This window comes from Rissa tridactyla, chromosome 10 (genome assembly GCF_028500815.1).
Source record: "Rissa tridactyla isolate bRisTri1 chromosome 10, bRisTri1.patW.cur.20221130, whole genome shotgun sequence".
In the NCBI taxonomy this organism is placed as follows: domain Eukaryota; kingdom Metazoa; phylum Chordata; class Aves; order Charadriiformes; family Laridae; genus Rissa; species Rissa tridactyla.
In genome coordinates, this window is record NC_071475.1 from 12,421,286 (window position 1) to 12,444,174 (window position 22,889).

The window sequence follows — 22,889 nt, forward strand, 5'->3', positions numbered from 1 at the left end:
CTGCGTACGCCTAATGAGGAGACAGCCATGTCTATTTTCAGCCCAATCAGTGAGTCTAGGACTCTCAAGATGATTAGAGCTTGGGTGTATTGCAGGCATGGTCGAGCAGAGGAGGGGGGCTGGAGGGAGTGTTGTGGTGGGCAGTGCCCAGAGTTGCTGGCATCCCAGATGAGAGTGGCTGGGTGTGGGTGACACATTGTGGGTGTCAGGGCTCTGGAGGAATGTGAAATGTGGGAGAGGATTTCTGGCTTGTGTTTGCAGCTTGCTGTGACATGTTGTTAGGAGTGCTCTGCTCTGTGAGAACACAGCGGTGACAATTGTGTTATTCTGGCTCAAATCTTGTTGATCTTAACAGCAACAATGCCGAGAAGCTCTTATTGCTGTTATTCTATTATTTCCTCCCTGTGGCTCTGTGACAGCAAACTTTTGTCATGTATCTCTTCAATGTGGGAACCATCTTCTTGCGTAGAGCAGCAGGGAGGATGTGCCCGGTGCTGCCACAGTGGGATCTGTCTGTTTGACTGCAGACTCTCATCAGGACGATCTGTAATGTAGTAAGAAGTTATAGAACGCTTGGTAGAGGTGGAAAGGAGCTTTCCCCTTCCTTTATTGCTGACCTGTATCAGGTAACTCATGAGTGCTTGAGCTAGGCTGGCTCCCTGGTAGCTCCCAGGCAAGACATGTCTTTTCCTCCAGTCTTCTCCCTCCTGATACATGCACTTTTCAAGGTCTGCCGTTTGCCTTGCGCTGGAAGATGCTGACTGTTCCCAGTTGGTGTGCTGCTCTTCCCTTGTTTTGCTCCTTTTTTAGTGCAAGGAGTGTTGTGCAACCACCAGTCAATTTGGTTTCTTGTGTCCTTGTTAAAGAGGAGACCTTGGCTTGTAAATATTCATCTCTGAGGTATGATTATGCCTTAGACCACAGTGGGTCCAGATGTCTTCCTGTAATATATTTTGGCAGGACTGAGTTGATCAATGAAGCTAGAAGCATGAGAAGGAAAACTCTGGGAAACTCCTATGCTGCACTTTTAAAGTATCTCATCTAAATTAATATTTCTGAAACGTGTCTGTTTAAATTTAGTCCCAGGGGAGAAAATGTGCTGATGCTTATGAGTAGTCTGATTTCCCTCTCGAGCTCAGCAAGACTCTGTGCCAGTGAAGGGCAGCAAGAAGTTTTGAACAGAGGAACTAGAAGCTTAATGTTTCTAGCTGTTGAATGAACGAATTGGACCATGGAGGAAATGACTGAAGGATGGACTATCAGCACCTGAAAAGTCCTTCAGCATATTCTAATCTGTCCCTTTAAAAAGTGCTGTGCTGTTGTAATGAGTTCTTGAGGTAATGACTTTTTAATGTATTTAAGGGAAACAAGACCACTCTGATTAGCTGTAGCTTTATTTTCAAAAGCAGTTATGATTACTGAAATATTGCCAGTATGTCATGAATCACTCAGTTCTGTGGCCAAGGTCTCACAGGCTTGCTACATAGCTGTTAATTTTAGTGGTTAGGCTTCAAAATTTCTTTCCTGTTTTGAGGCAGTTTGGCAGCTAAACCAAGTTGTCCCGGTTTGGGGTACAGCAGTGCCATGTTTGGCTCAGGAGAGGCCTGGGCCCACACTCGTTGCCGTGGCAACTGGGGTCAGCTGACCCGGTGTTACCCATGGAGGGATCACACCTGTGGGGAGGGGGGACAGGTCAGGTGACCCAAACTGACCAATCGGGTGCTCCATCCCCTCTGCCATGATCGGTATAAAAGCTGAGGGAGCGACGGGGTCAGGGTGGCTGTGCTGGTTTGAGGTAAAACAGAACCAACTTCCTGTTCAGTAGTTTTACTTCTTAGCTAGGCCTCTTCTAACTCTCTGAAGTTAACAGAATGTTGTGCTGAAAACTGTTCGTTCTCAGAGTGATAAGACCAATGTTTACAGTTAGTGCCAAGAAATGGTACGCAGAGAGGCTCTTGCTTATACTTATGGGTATAACAACCTAGGTCAGCTAATTTCATTATTTGCCCAGTTGGAAGGTTGGAAATGGAAAAGTGTAGAGGGGTCCCACCTGCAGGAAGGAGCGGACATTACAGGTGACCCAAAATTGACCAACAGGGGTATTCCATCCCATCTGCCCCATGCTCAGTATAAAAGCTGAGGGATCAAAGGGGTCAGCCTGCTTTCTTCAATGGCCAATGTCCAAAGAGGACCCCGTCTGTTCATCTACCAATGTCCTGGTAGCATCAATGTAAAGACCATGAGATCCTGTATCTGCCAGTGGCTGTAGTGCTGGGAAAGGGGGTGCTGTGAGCACTGAGGAGGCCAAGGCACAGCATTATGTGGGTGCTGGGACTGGGGTTGGTGGTTCTGCCTCTGCACTGTCCTGTGGTCCATCCCTGTTAGCTGTACTGGCTGATAGGTCCCTGCAGCTGTACAGTCTGAAGACTTGACAAAACATGCCTTTTTTTTTTTTTTTCTGCTTGGATCACTTTGAAGATCCTGTTCATCACAAGCCCCTAAGAATTCCTGTTGGAGAAATATCCCCAGGAGTAATATATTTGTAGGGGAATCTACAGAGCAGTCTCTGCCTTGTGGAGAAGTGCACTGGAGCGTGTTCTCTGATAATTCCCTTCAGCAAAACCATGTATCTTGCCACAAAAATCTGCCATTGGATGTCGGTGCTCCAGGAGGTGTACTGAGCCTTCAAAAAGCTGCTGGTGAACTTAATTGCCAGTGGAAATCCTTCATAGTTGGGCTGTAGCTTTTTCAGGATTGTTATCAAGGGAAGTTCTCTTTCCCGTTTTGTTCTGTATTTAAGTATGTACGACACAGTTGGCCTAAAGACACAAAATGGAGATCTGCTAAATGTTGTGTCAGCACGTGTAAAGTTAAAGGCCAGTTGAATGGCTTGGTGTGAAGTCTTTAATGCTGTCAGTGTGCTGATGTTGGAGACCTCACTGCATGTTGGACTGAATTTTCTGAAGTGACCAGTGCCTGCAGAAAGACATGATGCAAGTTCTGGTTTCTTGAAGGTGGATACATCCTTTTAAAAGATGTTTCAAGCTAAACATGCCATTTAAACCACCTGGAATGCTAATTTTCAATTTCTTCTGCCTGGTGGGGGCACATGAGTGACTCTACACCTGCACTGCTTGACAACGACACAGTGGAGGTAAAATACCTCATTATGAGTTAAAAGATTAGTCACTCTGCAAAATCTTTGCAGTTAAATGCTATCTAGATAGAAATATCAGCTGAACTTTAATTCCAAAGGTGGGCACTGCTTCATTATTTGAAGATGTTTGCTATTTTGTTGTGATCAATATGAGTCATGCTTTTCATGAGTCTTCATATTCTGCAGTTCTGAGTGCAGTGCTGGGTGTGTATTTTGTTGTCAATCTCCTTTAACTCATTTTATGTTCTCCAGCATTAATGTTTTCATGTCAAAATTTTCTAAATCTAATCCAGCACAGCCTCTGGAAAATAATTGTTTAAATTGATGGTTTTGAACAAAATAAATCATAAATCAGTACATAATCTTTGAAACCTCTTTTCATCTAGAAAGTTTTGGTACTTGGTTTGTTGTTGGGGTTGTTTTGTTTTTTTTTTTTTTTTTCCTGCGGAATGTTATTATAGAGCATAGATTAGAAATACGCAAGAAGACCATGCCACCTGCAGGTGCTGGAGAGAGGGTGCATTTCTCAGCAGTGTCCAGTGTTGGCAAACCTGTGGAGCTGCCTCTCACAGCGCTCTGCGGGTGATCAAAGTTGCTCGTTTTTTCTTTTGTACTTCAGCAAGTGAAAGGTATGAAATATAATAGAGGTTGTTCTTCCATAATCCCTGAGTTAACTAGTCTTGACTAAATGTAAGTGCAAATGGCTCGGATGGGGCAGGATCGGTGGAGTATAGTTTTCCTTTTTGTCCCCTTCACAGAAAGCAGCATGTGTGGCTCTCGGTCTGAGGTCCCCCATAGGCCAAACCCCTGACGCTGTGGTATATTGGCATGTGTATTAACTGGTGTTCCTCTCTTATTAAGAGGCTGATGTCTTACAGTCTGAGAGGTAAAAAGATGGAGCTGTGTTTCTGCTGGGGGTGAGCTGGCACATAGCTCAGTGAAGCTAGACAGGGTTCTGTCTGCTCACTGTCAAATTTGTTGCTAGATGGAGCTACCCTCAGCCTGAACCCCAAACTTGTCAGGTTGCAAAGCCAGCATAGTAGTGTCGCTGGATGCCAAGCTTATTTTCACGTTTGAAGCTGCTTACCAGTAAACCTTGAAAACAGTGACGAAGAACATGGATGGGAAATGACTTAAGGAGAACAAAACAAATGGAAGACAGCGTGTGTTGCTAATTCCCTGCCATTCTGATTTCTGAAGTAATTTTTCATCCATGAGCTACATGGTCAAATACAGCAGCAAACCAGGAGTGTACATTCTGGCTTGTGGGCATGTTAAATACTGGGAATTGACATTATGTCATTGCTGCTACAGGTCCTTCATTTAGAATCGTTGCGCTGTAGCTTGGGGAGCGCCTCTGGAGTTGGGTAGTTCATCATAAATTGTAATTGCATAAAGATGATCTGAAGTAGCTCCCCAGACTCAATTTCCGCTCGTAATTGGGAGATGAGAAAAGACTCAGAACAATTATCTGATATTAATTACGTCAAAGACTTTTTGGATTCTCCTTGTCTTTAAAGTCTCAATTCTTAACATGACCAGGGAGCTTTGTGCAGGGAAAGGGGGAGAGAAAAGGTAACTCGCTCTTTCAGCAGTTCTAGTCAGAAGCTGACTTGTGCACCTCAAAGAACATCCTTTAGCAGCTTTAGCTCTTGAAGTCTCATGATCTCCAAATATCGCATTGGTGTATTAGGTCAGCAGCAACTGGGCCTGAAGCTTGATGCTGGACTTTCTGGAGAAGAAAGCAGAGGGCTCAGAGTTGAGCATGTGATGGGTGTCTTGCTGGGCATTCACAGAATCCAGTGTGGTCCTGTCTACTTATGCCTCTAAGAAAATTTAATCTCTTCACTTAAATGTTTATGCACGGTGGGCTGAAAACTATTAGCAGGTATGGAAAATTCAACCCTTGAAACAAAGTAGCTGTACCATACCCACTTCAGTGGAAGAAGAGTATTCCACAGCTGTGACTTTTATTGGATAATTTATGCTGGGAGGATAAGAAGGGAGATGCGTTTTTAGTATGGTATGGGCACCTCTAGTGTACTAAAGCTTTGAGTTCTATTTTTGCAGAAAAAGTCTGTATAAAACGTAACTATTCTTGCAGATGAGACTGGACAATAATTAAAATCTTATTTTGGTAGCTGTCGTAGTTTAGCCTCAGACGGCAACAAAGAACCACGTGCCGCTCGCTCGCGCCTTCCTAATACAGGAAGAATCGTAAGAAAAGGCAAGACTCTTGGGTTGAGACAAAGGCAGTTTAACAGAACAGCAAAGGGAACAGGCAAACAACAACAACAACACGGATAGGGGAATATACAAACGCGATTACGGAACCGCCGCTCCCCCGCCGCTCGCCGGCCGGACCCAGGACGCCCCAGCCCGCTTTTAAGCAGCAACTTCCTGCCCCCTCCCCCGGCAGCTCAGGGTGGGCGTGGCTCACATGGCATGGAATACCAGGAAAAATTAACCCTATCCCCACCGGAACCAGGACAGTAGCATGCTTTCATAATGTATGAGGATGTCAAGTAGGAGAAATTTTAACATAACTATGCCCTGATAATACACTTTCTACACTAACTGCTATTTGCGGTTACAAAGTCCTGTGCACTGGGCGGCAGCGAAGAGTTCCACTAATTCCAGAAAAGTCCTGGTTCAGAGAGCTCTCTGCTGCAGGTGTGTTATGCATGGGATGCACAGTGTATCTTCTGGGCTAATGCAGACTGTTCCCGTACTCTGATGGTTCTGCTTTTTCCTTGCCCTTTCTGATGTTTAGCTTTGTGGCAGCTGTGGTATGGGATGGCAAGGGAAAAGAGGAATTAGTAGTCCCTACACCAAGGAACTAATCTGTAATCTGCAAGGGCAACATCTTTCTTTCTGCCTTGTGGCAGAGGGTGTAAAGCCCGCTGGAGGATATCTATGGTTTGATGTAAAGCTGGAGCAAGCCTGCAGCCAAAAATGGACGTTGGTAACAACTCATGGTGTGGACGAAGGTCACAAAGTTGAGTTTTCTTGGATTTTTCACACTATGGTTCAGTCTCTAGTGGGCGTAAGCACTGAGTTGGTGTTTCAGCCTCCCAGCCTGTGGGGTATAAAATTTAGTTGCTTTTGTTTCTTGATGCCTGTTTTCATGAATGCTGTCAGCATGTAGTATGCTATGCTTGTCCCTCAGATTTACTGGAATCTAGGCAAAGGCTTCCATGCTATCAGAAGAGGACAGACAGAGATAAAATGTGATTGAATATCAACCTTGTTTTCTTAGTAATCCAGGCAGGGCAAGTGGAAGTAGTCAAAAATAAATACCTCCCTTGCAGTGCTCCTGTTTGATCAAGCATCCCAGTGTCTGTGGGGCTGCAAAGAGAAACTGTCTTCTGAGGGTACCATGAATAATGGCACTCGCATTCTTTTAAAGCAGGGTAATAATATGGAGTATTTATTGTATTTGCTTGAATGCTCAAAAATTGTTTTGCCTGAAAGCTATACTCGGCCTGGCCCCTGGAGGGCACCAACAGCCAACATTACATGTTTTTCACTGGTCTTGTAGCTATTGCTCACTGACATCCAGGGCTATGAAGATGGCAAATACATTCCCATGTATGGATTAAATTGAACTTGCTTTGCCTTGCATAATTTGGAAATTCAAAAGACCAATTTCTTAGTGTAATTGAAAACCGCTACATTTCAGGCTTATTCATTGAATCAGTATTTCCAGTTAGAATTCAAATTAATCTTTCTACCTTTAAACAAGATAACGAGGGTGTAGTTATATTTACTCAGCCTTTTAACAATCAGGTTCAGTGTAGCTGTGTATGATTAACTACACGTACACAATTGCACAAGGTTAGTATGGGCATGACTCAAGTCATAAGGGGAAATTCATCTCTTAAGGCTGAAAATCTGAACCGACAGTTCAACACTCAGCGTAATGCCTGAGTCCCTGTGGAAGGGAAGAGTAGACAGGAGGAGGAGGAAGGCAAAATGACCAGCCCTACATAAGAGCCCTGTCAGCTTGTGTATCCTTCCCTCTGGATTTTGTTTTGAAATTCAGCCTGGAGTCCTTTTGCTTTAAAGTTGCATTAATGCAACTTTACCGAATTACTTCCAACACCTGTCAAAAAGAGACATGACATCTGAGTGTGTTTGTGGAGCACATCTGTCTGTGTGGACAGGTCAGCCGGAAACACAAGGTTGAGGTTTGTGCATGGAAACATTTATCTGGAGTGTGCCCTGCTCTGCATCACAGACATCTGATGTGGTGGTGGGTAAATTGGGTGGAAATATCCCTAATTCTGTGGCATACCAATAGATGAGTTTTAAGAGCTCACCTCTTTGACCGGTACCATCCTAAGTTCAGGCATCAAACTGAGACTTTTTATGAGTTTGATCTTTGGAGGGGCTTGGACTGACTCTTATCTTCATAGATTGTGTAACGAGGCAGAGCTGCTGAAGTTCAGGGAAATGAAACCAGACCCACAAAAATGTTCAAGTTTTGGTAACAGAAGGCTTTTCAGTCTCAGTAGTACAAGGCCCGGAGGCTTAATGTTGAAAGGCATCAAACAAGTCTGCAGAAAACAAAGCAAGGGAGCAGCTGGTTGCAGGCTTTGGTGGATTCTCTGTGACTTACAACATCCAAATGGAGATCAGATACCTTTTTGAAAGCTCAGTTCTAATTCCAAGAGTAATTATGGGAAGTCCAATCTGCCCTATGTTATGCAGGAAGACAATATAAAGAATGTGGCTTGGTTGTTTTTTTTTTTTAATGCATTAATATGAAAGGGAAGTTGCACAAGGTTACATCAGGCAGATTTGAGGGCAGATGCTGTTCTGCTGCCCTGCCTTTCTGCAATAAGGTGCTGAACAAGTCTGTGTGCTCTGCAGCCGTTTTCTCGGCACCTTATGTGGGACTGGGGTTTTGTGATGCTGAAAACTTGCAGTTTGCCCAATAGCTCAGAGGCACGGTGGATAGATGGGCACCCCGGTTTTCACTGCAGGCTGACCTGCAGGGAGGCAGATGCCTCATACTATGGTTCTGATGGCAATGTGTGTTGGTGAATGTGAGAAGTTTCAGGGGATTTTTAATTTTTTGAGGGGATGGAAGTAAAAAGACTGTCAATGGAAACAATTGACACTCAGCACAGTTTAACTGCAGTGGGCTTGTTGTCTGTGACAGCGTGCCTATAATCCACGTGAGCTGATGCTCTTTCATGCTGGGGAGGCAAAGTTGTGTTTCCTTGTGTTTGCAGTAGTTTAAGACTGCACATAGGCAGCTGGTGCACAGTAACTGCTTAAGCTGTGCTTACTTGATTTCTGTATGAGTGTGAGGTTGCATACAGAGGGCACCCTGCAAAATAAATGTTGTTAATAACTAGTTGTTACAGCATCATGAGCAGCAGCCGTACAGAGATACCCTGCGGTGGGGTTTTAGGTGCGTGTTTGCGTTGCATAGTCACACCTTCTTAGCTGAATCTGGCCTGCCAGCTGGCTTATGCAAACGGGCATGAGGCAGTTTTCTACCAGGTTTCTGCTTTGTGCTCTATCAAGCAATCTATGGGTCGTACTTCATTAGCTGAAATTTGCATTCTCATTTATACTTGTGCAAAAAGTAAGCGAGTATTCAATTTTACATGTTTACATTTAAACACTGATGTAATATAATACGCTAAAGAAGGGTGAAGTACTTCTTTGTTGGCTGCTATGCTAATTGTCCTCCCTGTCATTCATTTACAGGTCTGGACTGGGTTACCTCTGCATCTATATCTGTTGCAATGTCAGCAAGCACAAGCCATGATGGCGCACAGATTATTTTAATTTGTGCTTGGGACTGCCTTTGGCTCTCTGAATAAAAAAGCATCTTTAAGTGCTCCCTGCCTCTGCTGAACTGAGTGCTCCTGATTTCCAGCTCTGCAGTGCACGTAGGCACTTGGCCGGCAGGATCAGAGCTGGGCCTACAAGGTAAGTGTGCGCAAATTTATAATGAGGTCATAAAATTCATGTAAGTTCTTCTTTGCCTGTCCGGCATCTCAAATTGGACCATGGATTTGATATTTCAAGTAGTAGCATCACTCCGCTGTTGAACTAGCATGGCGATGTTGGGTGGGATTTGTTAGTTCTGGCATTTTCCCTGTGGGACGTGACTCTATCAAGGGAAATCTGTGTTTTGGATGTGAGAAGAGAAGAAAATAGAATTTGCTTGGGCAATCCCACAAGCAGTCCGTGTGCTACTGTTAACTGTTACGGATTAAGTAGAGAGTCACCTATCCCTAATCCATCTCCTGAATGATTCTGCTGTGCCCAGCATAAACCAGAAAGAGAAGAGGTTGTGTCCTAATATACTTTTCACGACAGAGCAGCCATTGAGCTTGCTGTGTGAAATCCTCCCCTTGAGTTACTAAGGGTTTTATTCTGGATGGCATTCTGCATATGTTTTTCAGTCACAGACTGGAATAATTCCAGGGAAGATGCTCTGTTCTGTTGCCTAATTAATAATACATCTCTTTAAAAAATAAATAAAAAATCAATGCACATTTAACTGATAAGCTAGAGCAGCTTCAAAAGCACTGTTTCAGTCCATGAGCTGCATAATACAGTGCTGTGTTACTCTGAAAATCCTAACTAGAACAAAACTTTGGATGTGTGAGTTTGCATTATGTTTCTTAAGTAGTTGAATGGTTTAATGTATTGACTTTTTTTTTTTTCCTTCTTGGAGGATGAAAAATACAAAGCACAGTAGCTTAGTGAGTTAAGTGAACTAGTGAAGGTAAAAAACCCTCCTCCTTTCCCTTTCTGAAAGGGATTTGTAACTACAAGGAAACCTGCAGCAGCAAGGGGAAGCCGTAAAGCTGCTGCCCAGCACTACCTCAGCCTCAACCAGCTGCTAGTCAACAAGCTGCTCTGGAAAGCACCTTACGTGACCGTTCCCTTCTGTTGAGGAATGCAGAGTAAAATAAGGTGCAAAACTAGGATTTGGGATGGATTTTTTTATCTATTGCTATTACTGTCACTGTACAACACTGGCCAATGCTTTTCATTGTGCAGTTTCTCATAATGAGGTAGGAACTGTGCTTTTGGCATGAACTTGTGTCATTGTTACTTCAGCTGATTCTCATAAAAGCTGCTCACACCTTGTTTTGTAATGCTTAACTTTACTGGAGGAGAAGAAAAATTCATTATTGCAAAGCCCAAATAACTATGAAAAGCCCAGTTGTTTTTTGATTCGTTAGTGGCAGTTATTCCTCACCAATATGGAGTGTTGACGTGAGGAAAGTAAATGACATAGGTGTGGAGTCCTAATGTGAGCATCCCCAACAGACAAAGTTTCTTCTTGTTTGTTGTCTTTTTGTGTGCATGTGGTTTTGATTTTGCTTTGGTTGGTGTTTTGTTTTTTTTTATTTGTTTTTTGGGGTGTTTTGACAAATCCGCTTTTTGCTCCTTACTGTGTCAGGGAAGGGAAAAGGTGAGGTGATGGAAAGGCTCTTGCTTGTTTGTGCCGCAGTCTCTTACTGCTGCTCTGGCTGCCCGACCTGGTGCTCTGTGCGAATCTCCCAACCTCTTTTTCCAAAGAGCTATGCCTAAAAAGTCCCAGGGCACAGGGGATTTCCCACACTCTGTTTTTCACATGATTTGGGGATAGCGACCAGGACAAAAAAAGGTCAAACAGTTGTCTTCTCTGATGCTGAAGAGTGTACTTCAGGGGTGTAGCTGTAAGCAGCTGAGCAACACCAGGTACCACTTGTGGTACAGTAGCATTGGGGATTTAAGGCTTGGGCTATGATGAGATCAAAATACATGTTTTGCAACACAAACGAGGATTGCTTTGATGAAAGCTGAGGCTTTAATTTAATTTGCATGGGATCTAGATGTGTGTTGCCTGTGTGATGTTGCCTGTGTCTAGATGTTGCCTGTGTGATCGAAACAGATTGAGTTGTAAATAGGTTCACAGAGAAACTGAGCCATGCCAAGTGAAAGGAGCTCAGCTTGTGGGCTCAGAGAAAGGACTTAATCCTAACCCGTAGCAGGAGCGTGCGGGGCATGGTGCAGGCAGCTTTTCATCTTCTGGTCTTCAGTCATGATCTTTGAAAGCTTGTAGACAGTTCAGCTCTGTTATATTTTTGCTTGGGGGTAGAGGTAATGGAGAGGTAACTGCATGCTACGCAAGATACAGAAATGTCCTGTGGTGCTGTATATGCCTCGGGAGCAGGAGGACTGCTTTGATTTGGTTGTACCTGAAGTGCTCTCATGGTCTATCATAATGTAAGTTGATTTTATCGCCAGTTAACAAACAAAACTCAATCATCTTGATGATGTCCAAAAAGAATATATTAGGAGTCACAGAGGCCATTGATTTAGGAAACTCTAAAACCCGTCTCTTCCCAGTGTCTGATTTATTAAGAGAGTTCAGATTGCAGATGTTCAGAAGCACAGGTGGTCAGTGTATGCACAGGACAAGAATCATTAGGAGGATAGATTCTTTAAAGTCATTGCCAGCATTTTCTAAAATACTTTTCTTGAACAAATGACTTATTTAATAAAGATATTCAATCTCCATATTGCTATGAACTAGATCTCATAAAAGCCAAAGATTCATTTTTCAGTAATCCGGTTCATGGGAGCCTTCTGGCTATATTAAAGGTGAGAATTAACTTGCTCAGCCAGTAAGTTAATTGATCCTTATGGGTCCCTTCCAACTCAAGATATTCTATGGTTCTATATTAAGCAAGAGTGATTTGGGAGCCTTGCCAGTAAATGACTTGGAGGAGAACTTGCATTTAAATTCTCCAAATTGGTGTTTAAACTCTTTATTTGTTTCCCTGATATCTCTCAGGTTGGGTACCAAGCTATGTTAGTTAAACCTTTATCACCTCTGCAAAAATTAAGTCTTTCCACTGGACAACTTAAAAGAGTTAAAGATGTCTGCATTTCAAGGGCGCTTTTAACAGGTGTATCTTTGCTGAAATGGTCCTTAGTACAATTGCAATGCAGATAATCTACCACCCACCCTTCAGAAATGGCTTCTAAACTGAATAATGGAAGTTACCCCCCACTTCTGTGCGTGTTCCCAGCTCCTTAAATATGGTGATTGCAACAGCAGGGAAACCAATAGCTCTGTGGTACCCAAAAAGGACATTTATCTCGTACTGGGCATGAGTTCCTAAAAAATGTTGGAAACAGCGTTTTTAGTTATGAAATCCAGTTCCTGATTTTGTGAGCAACTGCATAACAGAATCATGGTAAAATAATCTGGAAGGATGTTGGAGAGGTCATGTAACTCATCCATCAGCCCCAAGGCAGGATCAACTATATATTAATCCTGACAGATATTTATTCAATGTGTTCTGAAAGATCTCCAATGGTACAAAGACGCTCAGCTAATCTATTCTGTCTCCTCATCCCTGCCATTAGAAAGGTTTTCTTAAAGTTTACCCTGAATCTTGTAATTAGTAAAGAAAACAGAGTAACTTGTCTTATCTGTCACAGGTGTGGAAAAAAGATTATATTCTACTCTATGTATATGAAGACTTTGAGGTCCCCCGTGAGTTGTCTTCTCTTTAGGGTACACAGCCCCTAACGTTTTTAATCTTCCTTCATGTCACGCTTTGCAAATCTCCGATTAGCCTCATTGCACTCCTGTTACTCTCTCAATTAGTCTGTATCTCTCCATCTAGAATATCTTTCTAGTGTCTAAAATAGCATCCATCACCTGCTTTTGATTCAGTAACAGCGTTTGAAATATGTTTCCTATCAAGCTTAAAGTAAACAAGTACTATTATTAAAATATTATTTCCTCCAACTGGGAGATTAGTATTCCATAGTAACAGAAGTCCTGGATAAAATTAAACCTAATACTAAATATTAGTTTGGAAAAGAATGTGCATTTTAAAATGAAATTGGGGTTCTAAAGCAGGCTTTAACAATATCCGATCTTAATATTTTTCCTGAGTGATTCGGACCCAAAGGGCTTCGGTCTTTGACCTTTTTAAACTGACATTTCCCTACCCCCTTTACCTGTTTGCTCTTCTGTGAATACCCAGTGTTTCAGTCATGATTGCTATTTTTGTGTGTGTGTGTTTCAGTTCTTTATAATAAGTTCCAGGTCTCACAGCCAGTCTGTGAGCACTTTATTGTTGTGGAATACATTTGCTCTTATTTGCACACACTCTATGACATGACAACTTATTTCATGACCATGACGTTTGTTGCTGATTTTTCCCACATGAAACTTCTGCAGAGCTGTGGTTTTTTTGGTTGTTTTTTTTTTTTTTTTTTAACTTTCCTCCTGCAATTAAAGCCTGCATCTTAGTTACTGCCTTTTATTTCTTTTGAACTCATCAGGGGAGGATTATAATCAGATAATATTTGAAATTACAATCTTGTCTAAGACCAAACATAAAAATGTGAGGTAGTCGTCACCTTAGATTAGCATTCCAAAGCTGATAAGTAGACAGGCCAAATAATCTATGCTCATTTCTGAGCAACAATTTAGGATTCTGGGGAATCAGATATTGCACTAAGCAGCTTTGAGGAAATAAGACTCAGTTAATCAAGGTGGGAGAATAAAGCTGCAACAGCAGAAGCTGGAGATATTTGCTAGTCAATCGCAGCTGAGGAATGCACGTACTCTTCATCCTGCTGGAAAATTAGGGGTGTGCAGAGATAGAACTGGCAATGATAAAATGTAGGTAAACATTTGGGATTAAAGGAGACCATTTGATCCCTTAAAACCAGTCCAGAAGGCTCCACAAAACCTCTGACTCTTGCCTGGTAAGCCTCCCCATGTGCCTGGTGTGGGCACAGTAACAAACTCCACATCTTTAGCATGAAAGTAGAAAAAAAAAGAAAATCGTGATGTGCCAGAGGGAAAGCAAGAAATAGGAAGCTCTTGCTGGTGTCTTGAACTACTGAATTAGCAGCAAATTTGCGAGCTAAAAAAAGTCCAGCTGGTGCTAAGAAATTTGGTTGCTTTCTGGACTTCAAAGCCTCCACCAGCCTGTCCAGGGAGGATAATTCCTTCTATGAGCAGTCCGTTTAACTCCCGAGTGCATGAGCGAGACAGGCTAAGTGAGCTCCTGACAGAGATATTTTATTTTTTTTTTTCTTGCATTCAGTTTCTGAATGTTGAATAGTTTGGGTTTAAAGTGAGAGAACACCTTTTTGAAAGGTTTTTATGGAAATTTCTTCTGTATCAGGGCCAGAGAGAAACTTTTCTGCATGGTGGTTGCAGAAGGAAATGACCATGAGAGTTACAGCTGAAGGAAATTTGCTTTATTACCTATGCCATGGTTATTTTCTCAGAAACTTTGTTCTTCAGGATGCGTGCCGGGGGCTTCTCCTAGAAAAGGTTTTGTTTCGAGCATGGCTTGATCTTTCTTGGTAAATCCCTTCTGTTGTGGGCCTGTTGTGAAGGAGGGAGAGTGGGGTTTAATTAAATGGGCTACAACAGTCTGCGTTGCAGTTAGCAATGCTCCAAAGCAGGCAAGGAGAAAGAAATTGTAGGCAGACATTGGGCTCAAAGTCTTATGTTTAGGAAATGTGGTGCACCGTATTACCCTTGCTTTGCATGTCTGCATGGGCAAGAAGGTGCTGAAGTCGGTAAAATTTTGGCTAATTTTTTTAACAGTGAGTCTTCCGAAATTGCTTCATCTTTATGCAAGCTGGCTTTCTGAAGTGTTGGCATTCCGTGACATTCTGCACATTATGCTAAATTCAGCAGGGTTTTTTTTCATGTTGAAGTTGAGCTACAATAATTTCTGAGGTCTGTGGCTTGTTTCAATTATTTACTTCTGTAAAAAGATTTTTATAAATCCTCCTTTCTCTTTCATATTATTAACTTTCTTGTCAAACTTTTATTTAAACTGCAGAGACAAAGATGGATCTTTCCTTTATAGCTCTGCAAAGTTAGATTTACTTCTTTGACCTGTTTCAGTGTGATTGAAAGCTAATCCGTCTCCTTTTTATTGGCTTTTGGTAAAGCATGTATTTCTTTGTTTCCCTTTTTCATTCGGCATTGTCTTGTGAAAATATGTAACTTCACTTCAAGCTGTAAAAAATTACCCTCCTACAGGAAAGAAAAAAAAGACAACCGTTAATCCAATCCAAGACAAGGTTTATGTCTTTAATTAGCTTCTTGGATTGTATTCATGTATGATTCAAATAAAATGAACTATGAGCAATAATAAAAGTACCGTGGTCACCTCTGACCTTGCAGAGAAGAATGGTAAAGCTGGAAAGCTTTTTTGGCTCAACATCAGTGACAACTACTTGAGTTTGTCTGTCTTTGGAGCTAACTTCTTGCCATAAAGAGCATGTAAGTGCTCCCACTGCAGTTAACTTACTTGGCCAAGGGCTTTATTTGGCTTGTGGGCTGTTAACTCCAAAGACTGATATTTTAAATAGTATTGCACTCCATAATTAGACCTTTCAGTGCTCTGATCCTTAAGTATATGTTTCCAATCCCTCTGCAAGAGTTATTTACTATTGTTTTTTAACACACTTAAAGACATAAAATAGCTTTTGTGTTATGCTACAGTTTTAATATTACTATTTATAGAGGTTGTTAGTGTTTTGCCTTACTTAAGTTGGATGATCCTGTAATCATCCATAGTATTATATTAGGCAGAGAAAATTTTGCCCCATATATATGTCATTCTTTTTGCTTCCAAAGAGCTGAATGAGCATGAGGGTTATATCCAGGGATATTGATCCGGGGACTGATTTTGATAGAAGGTGCTGACTCCCAGCAGCAACCCAAAATTGATCAGCGTTTCCTTCTTTCCACGGGGAAGCGTCTCCGTGGTGTCTCTTGACCCTTTACAGCAGGGCCAGCGCTTCAAAGGCATGTTGCCAGACATAATATATTGCTAGTTGCAACGGGTTTGCGGAGTTGCAGGTAGGGAACAGCAATAAAATCTGCACGCTTACTTATTGCAGTAGCTAAATTTACCAAGATGTTTTGTTGCATTGTCTATTAAATGTAGCAATTGTAACTTTTTAATGGCTTCCACTATATCGGAGTGCAAATAACTACTGTTGTCACTTTTTGCTAGACTTCAGGGATATAATACCATTTCCCTGGCATGCAAGGGGCAGGTTCAGGTGCCCCCATACAGCATATGCAGTGTATAGAGACTTTCAGAGCAGTATTTCCTCTCGCTTGTCAGAGTGTGTTGTTGGAGACAAAATAAGTGACTATACCTTGCTGGTTTTGTGGCAACCTTGCTGTGAACCAGAATTAAGAAAGGCCCCATGAGGGCAGATTAAAATAATCCTAGACCCGTGTTAGGTTCTGCGGGGAAGCCAGACTACGGAAGGCTCAAATACAGCATAAAGTCAAGGTTTGTACTATTAAAAGCGTGATAGAGCAGTGCAGTGTATAGCTAATATTCGCTGCTGCTCTATTGCTGAATGTATGGAATTGCATTACAAACAACAGAATTGTAAACAGAGTAGAAAAAATGCTGCTAAAATTAGCAGCTCTTCAACCTGCCAGATAGTGATAGAAAAATCTTCAAAAGACCTGTGTTTCACAGTGTTTTGAACATGGTCATGGAGTTCTGTAGTTCATATTTTTGGGCTGAAAGCATATGGATACATATTTTCATTGATGTTCCTGTTCATTCTTTAGGCATATTTTGCTCTGGTGTTACTGAGATTTAATAATGCAGTCCTGATATTCATTAAACATGCTCTTTTTATATGGGCTTTAAAAAATAGATGTAAATGGCTAATTAATAATGGTTATTTAGCACGTTCACCTTATTTATGAAATCATAATTTATTTTGATGCATTTGTTACAGTGCTGTTTACCTGTAAAACTGTATTTCAGTCACCTGCTGAGCAAACAGTCTACCAACAAAAAGTCTCCAAAACCAACCAAAAAACCCCAAAGGTCCTGTTTAGACAGGCATGTTGATGTAGAAGGCATCTGAGTGCTACAGTAACCTCCACCCTGAAATCAAATGGTTAGATAATATAACCTTGAAGAGCTGAAAAGTATTTCAGAGCACAGATGCACGTTTCCAAATGAAAAGTTTGGTTCAGAAAGCAGTTATGACAAAGTTCAGCATCCAAGGTTAATGCACGAATGTTGAGGCAGTCATGGGGTAAGTGGAAATTTCAGCTTGGTGAAACAGAAGGCTAAGGAAATAAAGAAAAGAAGGGAACTGGTCAGAAATGGATGACAGAAGAACATAAATATAAAAAAAAAAATCAAAAAGAATGTGTATGGATTAAAGCTACAAAGGGAGTTCAGTATTTTACTGGCTAAAAATGCCCCAACAAATAGAGAATTATTTTCTACAGTCCTTGAACTGCATTGTCTAGCTGTGGAATAATAGTGATCATCCACATACTTTATTAGATCAAGTGTTAATTTGTGCTCTGCCTTCACACAGATTACCACTGAAAAGGAAGATACCCATGGAAAAAATTCCCTGATTAAAAATCTGGTCATCCCTCAGAACGATGCCATAATTTGCCATAATTCACATGGTGTTGCACTGGGAACACGCTAAGGGCATAAATATCTTTATTTGTTGTGGTGTAAGCATACACATTTGTGTTTTAATGAATGTACTGTAGGGGTCACATCCATAAGGTGACGTGGTTAATAGGTTAGTATGATCAGTCTGTTCAGCCTAATGGACTTCAGGGAAAGGTTGAAGTGATGTGGGTAGTGATTTGAGGACATCAGTTAGTTCCTGTTTTCCTTAAGGCCACTAACTTGATATGATCTTTGCCACTTCAAAACTACACAACCACCTCTTTTCTCTTATGTTTGTGTCTGTCTTGTTTGTACTGCTTAATGCCTCTAGGTGAAGGAGCACTGAGTTAGTAAAATATTTGGGGTGAGGGTAAAGAAAATATTCTTTCAAAGTTGGTAGGGTGTGAAATTTCTCAAAGGTAGAGGGGGCTTTTCTCTGTGTACCAAATCTAAAATTTTACCAGTCTCTGTTACTTGTCAAGAGTTATCTTTTGGGATATCATTTTAATAAATTTATGGGCTGGGACTCAACAATGCCAAGTACTACATAGGGACACAGTAGTGAGGCTTGTCCCCAGACTTCATAATCCCAAGTATAAGAAAAAGCAACAGACGGATACAGATTTAGGAGAGGAAAAGAAACAACAGTGCAGTTCTGGGTGTGATGATTCAGCATCCTAACTGTCACCTTCTCTGACATGGAAGAGTTTTGAGTAGGGACTCAAATTTTGGGGGTGTGTAGGGGAAGCTCTGCCCAAGTATTAAGGTAGTATGGAAGGTAGTCCACATAAAGGTGGTACTTTGAAATCTATTAATTAGGAGATGTTGGTGGATAGGTTCATGGGGCAAAGACAAACTGACTACTGGCTGAAGACTTGCAAGTTAGGGACTGACCATCAAAGGCCTTGAAAATTGTCTCCATTGGCAGATGCTGTTTGAGAAGAAGAGGCTTTGCTTCAGCTTAGATTTACATGCTTTTAAAAGAGGGAAGAGCTGTTTTTGAGATAACGTGTTAATTGAGCAATACGGGCATGGGCAAACCGATAAATCCTTGAGTTCAGCAAAGACAGGCTTTACTGTAATGCTTATGAATTGGGGGGAAAAATGCCTCCTGATTACTGAGGTTGAGGGACAGTTAGTTATATTAACAGGTGAAAATCAGTTTTTTTTTTTTTAATTGACTAACCTCTGCCTTTCTATATAGTGGTGCATTGCACTGTAGTCAGATCACCAGCATGTTGACTAATATGATTTGGAATTGCCTTGACTTTCTGATTTGATGGCTCGGGAAGCAAAATATCGTAGCAAAAATTAATATAAATAAAAATGGCTGACTAGGAAGAGTAAATAAAGAAAATGAATGCAGCCAGATATAGCGAGTCTTTGATCATAGATTACAAAGATATTTCAGTGCATATAAATGTAAAGAGTAATGATGTCTTTGAAGAGTTTGTAACACAAAAGTCCGTGTACATCACAAAGTATAAAGGATAGAGAAAGGTAAAGGATTAAGAAAGGAAAAGATAAGACTTTGTGCATCATTAATGAAAGATGAGGAATAGAAAGACAAATGAAAAATTTCACTGCATAGAATGATGACTTTGATTCTTTCTTTTACTGATCTGTTGGCATAACACAATATGGGGATTTAATGAAGAGAACAAAGGCACAAAACTACTGTATGTGTATCACAAAGCGTGGGGAAATGGTGGCAACTGTTTCCAATGTGAAAAGGAGCCAAGAAGAGCCTATTAAAATGTGATGCGTATAAAATGAACCATGAATCAGAGCTGAAATCAACTGTGCTATAGGAAAACGAGAACAGCAAGCGGCAGCGTTGGTGTCTCTTATAGGACAGTTTTCCCAGTGGATGGGCAAAGGGGAGGCCAATTTAGAGTGTTCGCTGACACGGGCTGTGAGCCTGAGCCCTTCTAGAGGGAATATCTGCCAGGAAGACGACTGCTGGCAGAAGGTGTGCTGGAGAGGGGGAGCTACCCTTCCTCGTTTCTACAAAATGCAGAGATGCAGAAATCTAGAGATACAGCCCTATGCGTGGTGCCACGTGAGCTGGGTTGGGTTTTGGTACTGGGGCTCACCTGGATCTGCTCCAAGACCAGCCTTTTCCTTATTCCCACAGTGCTGCATTCCGTGCCAGAAAGTTTCTAGACATACAGATATCTATACTTATGTTTCTGCTTCCTTTGGACTGTCAAAAGTAACAAAAAAAAATGCGGAAGGCCTGCTCCTTGCTTTTTTTAACTCGGTATACTCCCAACCCACTCTTTCAGTCGTCTTACATGTTACTACGTTGCAGAGATCGTGCCCAGATGATAATTTAGCAGTGGCAGTGGGCTCCTCTCCCCTATATGATGTGCTACCTTAGAAACACATTTACTTTTCGGTTGTCTCACAGCAGGTCTTTTTTTCTCTCTGGGGCAACTTTGTAAAACAAGATTTGATGAATTTTGCTGCCTGTTTATTGCCAGCTCTAATCTTTTCTCTGAGGAGCTTTACTGCTCCTGCTTGAGCCAGGCAATGGGAGAAGTCTCTCTCTCACTTTTTTTTTTTTAAATCTGTATGAATCATTGGTGGAATCAATAGAATTTAATCCAAAACTTCTGCTGAAGGGTTTAAGGAGTCTATAAAACACATACAGCATGCAAAAAAAAAAAAAAAAAAAAAAAGAAAAAGAAAAAAAGCACCAAGACCCTTCTGACTGCCTGAGATACGAAGGGGGCTGGGTTGCCAGCTCCATCCGAGACAGTAGCTGCTCTAAGCCGGTGCTGAGTAGAGGCTGAGTTCAATTCTGGTCCACTTCTCCAGCTCGCACGAGACTGGAAAGAGCTCCACCAAGCTCAAGTAACATGGGGGTCTGTGTAAGTACCTTGTTGTTAGGATGTTTTTACCTCGCGGTGTGGGCTAGGATTTGGCAGCCAACTGCCTGCTCTCCTCTCTCTTTTAGGAGATTCATCTGGCTGTAGCTGTAAGTAATCATCAGAGGGCTTGAATTTCCAGAATATGAAGTTCACTGCATAACAAATGAGTAGCCTTAATAACTACTTTCTGCTTTTAATATCTAGCACATGGAAACGTAAGTCCATAGTAACGTGAGCTATTCCATATAGTTGTTAGGAGTTTTAGGAATACATATGGCTTAGCTGTAGGCACTGAGTTAAAGGAGTTGTGAAATGCCATCTGCCTGCTTGTATTGTGTATTCTAAAACAGCAAACAAGCTCGTACTTGGTTTTGCTGAGGTTTATCTCATTGCTTGGGGGTCTTTTTTCTTCTTCCAATAGTTTTGTTTGTGTTTTTTTTTTTTTTTTTTTTAACTCCATCTTCAAGCTTTTGCTTTCAGCTTTGGTCTTGGTCGTATCTAAAAGCAAACATTAAAGGTATGTGGACAAGGTACTATTGCATCCAGTGTACTTTAAGGCACACATTTTGAAGTTATTTTTAAATACAATATGTAACAAGTATTTTACTGTGAAACATGAACAAAATTTAGTATCTTTTGTACAGAAACTTTTTCTTTTATAAGTTGCAGAAAAATCGTACAACTGTGCTGCATTGCATCAGCACATATGTTTTGTGAATTAAAAAGTATACTTTCTGTGATGATCTCCCATCTGCTGCTACCTCTGATAAATTTAATGCTGGCTCCTGAATACTGAAACACGAGGATGCTTTACTCTGGCATGTGCTTGACAAGTAGATCTTGTGTCTCACACACTGACCCTCTTGCGGATGATTACTCATGAAATATGTAAACAATAGGAGGTTTGGTGAAGTCCAACAGGCAAAAGGAAACATGTTTTATTTGTATTTTAGGGATTAAAAAAACCATAAAAAACCTTTTTTTTTTTTTTCTGCTAGCCTATGCAATAATGTCTCTCCTGTATTAATTTATATTAAAGCAAATTTTTTAGCAGCTCGCTAGGTAGGCAGATGATAAAGTTTACAGCTAGTGAAGAGATCTCGCTTTTCCATTTGCTGTTAAATCACTGCAAAGCTATCACGGATGACTGCAAAATACAACTGATGGGGGTAATTTGCTCCCCACTGGTTTTATGGGTATCCGATCCACCTCCTGGCACCAGGCCGAGAGCAGGGAAGGGTGAACTGCAAGTCCCTGGAGAGGAGAATGGAACCAGTGTGGAATTGTGCTGGAACGAGTCCCACTTGTGGGGAAATGCTGCAATGTTGGTGTATGCTCTCCAGTACAGGAGAAAAGATAATGTAATTAAAAAAAAAAATTCAGTTAATATTTTGAATATACAGATTTAAAATTTGTTTCGTTCTCATCCTTCCTCCTTAAAATTGTTAGATTATTTGATTCCCTTAGTCCATTTCCAATTTGCAGAGGCCCCATTGCCACCTTCATTTTAAGGCAATTTTGTCTTACAAAATCTGGAATAATTCCATGGAGTTTCTGCAGAAGTCAAATCTTGCTCTGGTTTTGGAATGTTAAATAGCTGCTGCTTTGGGTTTTGGTTTGGCCAAAGTAATGAAATCAAATATTTCAAGTATTTTGCTGATGGCAGAGGAGCAGCTCCAGCACTTCTGCCACTGGGCTGCGCAGTATTCTGGGGAGATTGGTGCTTCCATTCTGGGCAATACTTCAGCCAAGAGCAGCAACTGTCCTAAAACATCTCTGATGATCTATGATGGCAGAGAAAATCCACTGTTATTTTTCACTTCTAAAAGCTGAGCAGTTCACCCCTGCAAACGTGGTTATGGATCGAAAATGACGGTGCTCAGGACACAGCTGGATCAAGCATATGATTTCATTGTGTCTCTATTTCCTTGCTTCTCCATTATCATGCACTTCTCCAGACATTTAATAACTTGTGGGCTGATTGTAAAGTGATTGCAAAATAGAACAAGCAGGTGGTTTTGACGGCACTTTGAGCTCATTTTAAACTCCCTTCCTGTAGCTGCAAGCGAACGCAGAGCACAAAGCAGAGCCGAATCAGGGCCCCAAACGTATATTTTATTATAGGAGTTTATTTTTAACGTGTATCAAAATTAAAATAATATTTTTATATTCCAATATCACTGAAAATTCCTGTAATATGATGAACAGCATGATGACTTATTCAGGAAGGTTCAAGGTATTTAAGACATCCCCATTATTGTCCTATAGCATCTTTTCTCCTCAAAATGCTGCACGAAAGTGCATCCACAGGGTCGGTGCTGGGCTCTGACCTACAACTCTGGGCAAATGAATAAAATGTAATGCCCATGAAAAAAAAGCCAT

General features: G+C 41.4%; 1 long non-coding RNA gene across 2 annotated transcripts in view; it reads left to right on the forward strand.

Moving 5' to 3' along the window:
- LOC128915794 (uncharacterized) overlaps positions 1 to 22,889 on the forward strand; it is a 175,874-nt gene that overhangs the window by 30,827 nt on the left and 122,158 nt on the right. For both annotated transcript variants that reach the window (XR_008468752.1, XR_008468753.1), the window contains exon 2: positions 8,882 to 9,106. This is a non-coding gene — a long non-coding RNA (uncharacterized LOC128915794). The remainder of the gene's footprint in view (positions 1 to 8,881; positions 9,107 to 22,889) is intronic.